This window comes from Dendrobates tinctorius, unplaced genomic scaffold (genome assembly GCF_039654945.1).
Source record: "Dendrobates tinctorius isolate UK_male_01 unplaced genomic scaffold, ASM3965494v1 ptg000129l, whole genome shotgun sequence".
NCBI classification, from domain to species: Eukaryota; Metazoa; Chordata; class Amphibia; order Anura; family Dendrobatidae; genus Dendrobates; species Dendrobates tinctorius.
The window spans coordinates 2607260-2614248 of NW_027361797.1; positions in this window are offsets into that span (position 1 = coordinate 2607260).

Here is a 6989-nt window from a genome sequence, read left to right on the forward strand (position 1 = left end):
CACATAGAGAATAATGGGGCCTCCAGCACCGACCTCCACCCGCACTCCACATAGAGAATAATGGAGCCTCCAGCACCGACCTCCACCCGCAGAGCCGCACTCCACATAGAGAATAATGGAGCCTCCAGCACCGACCTCCACCCGCAGAGCCGCACTCCACATACATGGCTGCTCTCAGTGCTCTGTGCTGTGCGCACAGGACCTGTGATGAGGTCACAGGAGGGGAGGAGACAGGGGTCACATGATCGTGGGCCCTGACACCTTACCTCCTGTGATCTCATCACAAGCCTTTGCACGCTACCAGCAGCATCAGCGTTCACGCTACTTGTAAATGCTGCTGGTAGCAGAGCACATAATGCCGCCCCCACGGTCACTCACTTTTAGGTGGGGAGAAGATGGAGTGCCATTGCAGCAGCCAGCAGGAATGTGGTGGGGGCCCCCTTAGAAGCTCTTGTGGTGGGGGCCCCGGGGCTGAAGCCCCGCCTGCCCTGCCTATAATCCGGCCCTGCGCGGTGGCGGATTATAATGGGGCAATTTACTGGCCTGGGCTGTGGGCCCCTTAACCCCACTGGGCCCGGGGCAACTGCCCAAATTGACCTCATTATAATCCGCCACTGCATACTACATACAAAACATTCATACAATACATACAATACATACATATAGACATACATATGTAGTATGTATGTATGTTGTATGAATGTAGTATATACGTAGTATGTATGTAGTATGCATGTATGTTGTATGAATGTTGTATGAATGTAGTATATATGTAGTATGTATGTATGTTGTATGAATGTAGTATATATGTAGTATGTATGTATGTATGTTGTATGAATGTTGTATGAATGTAGTATATATGTAGTATGTATGTATGTATGTTGTATGAATGTAGTATATATGTAGTATGTATGTATGCTGTATGAATCTAGTATATATGTTGTATATATGTAGTATGTATGTATGTTGTATATATGTAGTATGTATGTAGTATGAATGTATGTTGTATGAATGTTGTATATATTGTGGAGATGTGGCTCGCTTAGGTGCAGCGGGAGACAAATGTGAGACAGGTTCTTCCACAGTGCTTGCGGTTTATTCACGGCATAAACGCACAAGGCAACGTAACACCAAACAAATAGCCTTTTAGCTCAGGCAAAATAACACAAAATGTCCGTAGTTGTAGACTCAGAGCAGGAGTCTCAGCACACATGGGAGGTTTAGTCCTCCCCACACACAACTCCCTGGTTCAGGAGCAGGTCACATTATAAGGCTGTAGCCACACCCACGTTCCCAGCAGCTGACTGGTCACATGACTGTGACCTCACCACAGGTCCTTCAAACAAAAACAATATCTGGTATGCTTTACTTCTGCCTTACATTATGGAGATAAGCCATTTATGAGACACATATCTCCCATCAATTACACGACCCTTAGCCCTGCCACATACCTCCCCCCTCTGCCTAAAGCCGTGGGGCTTGGCACTTTCACCTACCAGGCAAGGGATTCTGGAGAGGGCATCAGCATTCCCATGTAGCTTCCCGGCCCTATGCTCTACATGGAAGCTGAAGTCTTGTAGGGCTAAGAACCAGCGGGTGACCCTAGCATTCTTGCCCTTGGTTTCCCTCATCCACCTGAGTGGGGCATGGTCGGATATTAACCTAAACTTCCGTCCCACCAGGTAGTACCGTAATGTGTCCACTGCCCATTTTATGGCCAAACACTCCTTCTCTACAACTGAGTAATTTCTCTCACAAGAAGTCAACTTCCTACTCAAGTAGAGAACAGGATGCTCCTCCCCACGTATCTCTTGGGAAAGGACAGCTCCTACCCCGACATCTGAGGCATCTGTCTGGAGGACAAATTCACGTTTAAAGTCTGGGGCCACCAAAACGGGCTGCTTACAAAGAGCTCCCTTCATTTCTTGGAAGGCTGACTCTGCTTCTTCGGACCAGCTGACCATCACTGACTTTGTCCCTTTAAGCAGATCAGTTAGAGGTGCAGCCATTGTGGCGAAGTTTGGGATAAACCTCCTGTAATATCCCACAATCCCCAGGAAGGCTTTAACTTGCTTCTTTGACAGAGGTCTCGGCCATGTTTGAATTGCCTCCACTTTATTGATTTGGGGTTTGATCTCGCCACGCCCCACTACATATCCGAGGTACTTGGCTTCTTCTCTCCCCAAGGCACACTTCTTCGGGTTTATTGTAAACCCCGCCTCTCTTAGAGCGTCAAACACTGCTTGGACCTTTTCCAGGTGAGTCTCCCAGTCCGGGGTAAAGATGACGATATCATCCAGGTATGCGGCAGCGTATAGCTTATGAGGTGCAAGGATTCTATCCATCGCCCTCTGGAAGGTTGCTGGAGCTCCCTGTAGGCCAAACGGCATCCGGACATACTGGAAGCACCCGTCTGGTGTGGAGAATGCCGTCTTCTCCTTGGCTTCCTGTGCCATGGGGATCTGCCAATATCCCTTGGTCAGATCCAAAGTGGTTATGTACCTGGCAGGTCCAAGTCTCTCGATGAGCTCATCAACGCGTGGCATGGGATAAGCGTCGAACTTGGAGACCTCATTCAGCTTCCGGTAATCGTTGCAGAACCTCCATTCACCATCAGGTTTTGGGACCAGGACAATCGGGCTCGACCAGCCGCTCTTGGATTCCTCAATGACCCCGAGCTTCAACATACGCTGCACCTCCTTGGAGATTACCTCTTACCGGGCCTCAGGAATACGATATGGTTTCACGTTCACCCGCACATGTGGCTCGGTCAGAATTTCGTGCTCCACCACCTTCGTGCACCCCGGCAACTCTGAGAACAGGTCGCGGTTTTTCTGGAGTAACTCCCGGCACTGCTGCTTCTGGGCCTTCGATAGAGTCTCCGCTATGGTAACGGCTCCAACCTCCCCTTCTAGGTTGCCCAGCAAGCACGGAGTTACCGCTGGCTCTCTATCTTGCCACGGCTTGATAAGGTTAACATGGTAAACCTGGTATGGCTTCCGTCTTCCGGGTTGGTGGATCTTGTAGTTTACGTCTCCCAGTTTCTCCACCACCTCATATGGCCCTTGCCACTTGGCCAAGAACTTACTTTCCACCGTCGGGATTAGCACGAGAACTCGGTCTCCCGGACTGAACTGCCTCACTCTGGCTGACCGGTTGTAGACCCTGGCCTGAGCCTCTTGTGCCTGGCGGAGATGTTCTTTAACAATGGGCATCACCTTCGCAACCCTCTGCTGCATCAGTGCCACATGCTCAATGACGCTTCTGTGGGGCGTGACTTCGGCTTCCCAGGTTTCCTTGGCTATATCTAGGAGACCTCGCGGATGCCGGCCGTACAGAAGCTCGAAGGGGGAGAACCCCGTGGAGGCCTGGGGAACTTCACGGATAGAAAACAGTAAATACGGTAAGAGACAATCCCAGTCTCTACCATCTTCCTCTATGACTTTTCTCAGCATGCTCTTCAGGGTCTTGTTAAACCTCTCAACAAGGCCATCTGACTGTGGATGGTACACTGAAGTCCTCAGCTGGGAAATTTGCAAGACTCTGCACAATTCTCTCATCACCTTGCTCATAAAAGGTGTCCCCTGGTCGGTCAGGATCTCCTTCGGCAAACCCGTCCGGGAAAACACATGGACCAGCTCACGGGCTATACTCTTCGCAGAGGAGTTTCTCAGGGGAATGGCCTCAGGATAGCGTGTGGCATAGTCCAGGATGACTAATATATACTGATGGCCCCGAGCTGATTTAACTAAGGGACCGACCAAATCCATGGCAATTCTCTCAAATGGCACCTCAATAATGGGCAGTGGCACAAGAGGGTTCCGAAAATAAGATGTGGGGGCAGTTAACTGACATGTCGGGCAGGACCTGCAATAGTTTACTATTTCCCGGTGACACCCAGGCCAATAGAACCTCTGTACAATCCGTTCCTGGGTTTTTTCCACCCCCAGGTGTCCCCCCAAGATGTGTGAATGGGCCATGTCCAACACTTTTCGTCTATAGGGGCCTGGTACTATTAACTGCTCTGCCACCTCCTCCCTTATTTTCGTGACCCGGTACAACAAATCCCCACTCAACATAAAATGGGGAAACCTTGTGTCTGCTCCCGGCTCTTGTGCAACCCCATTAATGACGGTGACATTGTTAAAGGCTTCCCTTAGTGTGGGGTCCCTATGTTGGGCAGTCCCAAAATTCTCCCCGGCCACCCCCAACTCCGGGATGTCAGGTACAGGGGACCCTTCCTCTTCATCCCCAACAAGGACACATAAAGGGAACTCGTCTGCCTCTGGTGGTGGCGATACCTCAGTGGGGTGGATTGGTTCCCTGCTCTTGCTAGCACACTCAGAACCCATCCCCCACAGATCCCAAAACAGACAGAAATCCCGGCCAATAATTATGGGATGCAACAAGTCTCGAACAACGCCAACTTCATGCGACTCGGTGCCATGCGCCGTTTCAATCTTCACCCTAGCCATAGGGTAGTCCTTTGCATCGCCATGTATGCACCGAACACCAATCTTTTTACCCGGGAGTATGTTTAGAGGAAAACTGGCCCTCACAAGGGTCACCAAGCTCCCGGAGTCCAGAAGCGCCATTACTGCTCGACCGTTCACCTTCACGGGACACGCTTGTGGCCCCTTGTTAGGTAGCGAGTTCACACTGCAAGCTGGATATGCGTAGTATGAACTATGGCGTCTCATGCTGCAGTCCATCTGCTCGGTGGTCTGGGGACAACGGGCCGCTATATGTCCTGGCCCATGACACTTCCAGCAAATAACACCCGAGGGGACCTTGGGCACCGCCTCCCCCGCCCCTTTTGACCTTGGACGCACCACCCCTTTTTGTGACTCCGCCCCCTGCTGGGACCAACAATATGGAATGGGCTGCTTCCCCAAGGAACCTTCCATCCCCTGGTATCTCTCGACCAGCCCAACCAGTTCATCAGCATTTTGGGGATCACCCTGGGCAACCCAAGTCTGTAGAGGTCTCGGCAGAGAATGCACAAACCGATCCATCACAACTCGCTCTACCATCTGTGCAGGGGAAGCCGACTCTGGCTGCAGCCATTTCTGGACCAGGTGCAACAGGTCAAACATTTGGGAGCGCGGGGGTTTGTCCCGGTGATAGGCCCAACGATGCACTCTCTGTGCCCTGGTAGTCATTGTTACCCCCAAGCGGGCGAGAATTTCCGCTTTTAATTTGGGATACTCTCTGGCATCTTGTACCGTCAGGTCAAAGTACGCCTTCTGGGGCTCCCCCGTTAGGTAAGGGGCCAGTACCTCTGCCCACCGCTCTGGCTGAAGTTTTTCCCTCTCAGCCACCCTCTCAAACACTGTCAGGAAGGCCTCCACATCATCCTCAGGGGTCATTTTTTGTAATGCGCGTCTTACCGCCTTCTCGACGTCGGTGGCATCAGCCCGACCTGGGGTTGGGGCGCTCGTCCTGCCCTCCTGGATGGCAGTTGCCAGAAGCTGCATCTGCTGCCGTTGTTCCTGCTGGCCTTGCTGGATCTGCTGTAACAACAGCTTGTTGGTTTCCTGCTGCAGTGCCTGGGACTGGACCAGGTGTTTCATGAGGTCCTCCATGATTCCAGGCAATGCTTGTTGCCCCGCTGCAAACTTCACCCAGGACATGCAGCAACTGTCTCAAGTCTCTGCTGGGACCGCTGCCCGCACGTGTACCACCAATTGTGGGGATGTGGCTCGCTTAGGTGCAGCGGGAGACAAATGTGAGACAGGTTCTTCCACAGTGCTTGCAGTTTATTCACGGCATAAACGCACAAGGCAACGTAACAGCAAACAAATAGCCTTTTAGCTCAGGCAAAATAACACAATGTCCGTAGTTGTAGACTCAGAGCAGGAGTCTCAGCACACATGGGAGGTTTAGTCCTCCCCACACACAACTCCCTGGTTCAGGAGCAGGTCACATTATAAGGCTGTAGCCACACCCACGTTCCCAGCAGCTGACTGGTCACATGACTGTGACCTCACCACAGGTCCTTCAAACAAAAACAATAACAATATCTGGTATGCTTTACTTCTGCCTTACATTATGGAGATAAGCCATTTATGAGACACATATCTCCCATCAATTACACGACCCTTAGCCCTGCCACAATATGTAGTATGTATGTAGTATGTATGTATGTTGTATGAATGTTGTATATTGTAGTATGTATGTATGCTGTATGAATGTAGTATATATGTAGTATGTATGTATGTTGTATGAATGTAGTATATATGTAGTATGTTGTATGAATGTAGTATATATGTAGTATGTATGTAGTATGTATGTATGTATGTTGTATATATGTAGTATGTATGTATGCTGTATGAATGTAGTATATATGTAGTATGTATGTAGTATGAATGTAGTATATATGTAGTATGTTGTATGAATGTAGTATATATGTAGTATGTATCTATGCTGTATGAATCTAGTATATATGTTGTATGTATGTAGTATGCATGTATGTTGTATGAATGTTGTATATATGTAGTATGTATGTAGTATGTATATATTTTTTTTTTTTACATTCAACACATTAGCCGGATGATGGGACTACTACTGTCCCATCATTGGCTAATGTGTCAATCACTGTCATTGTAGCAGGCATAGCCTGATGGGACTTGTAGTCCCATCGGACGATGCCTGCACACAGACACAAAGACCCCCGTCAGACCGCACAGACCCCCGGCAGGCCCACACAGACCCCTAACAGGCCCGCACAGACCCCCGGCAGGCCCGTACAGACCCCTGGCAGTCCGCACAGACCCCCGGCAGCCGGCACAGACCCCCGGCAGGCCCGCACAGACCCCTTGCAGCCGGCACAGACCCCCGGCAGGCCAGTACAGACCCCCGGCAGTCCGCTCAGACCCCCGGCAGTCCGCACAGACCTCCGACAGGCCCGTACAGACCCCCGGCAGGCCCGTACAGACCCCCGGCAGTCCAAACAGACCACCGGCAGCCGGCACAGACCCCCGGCAGGC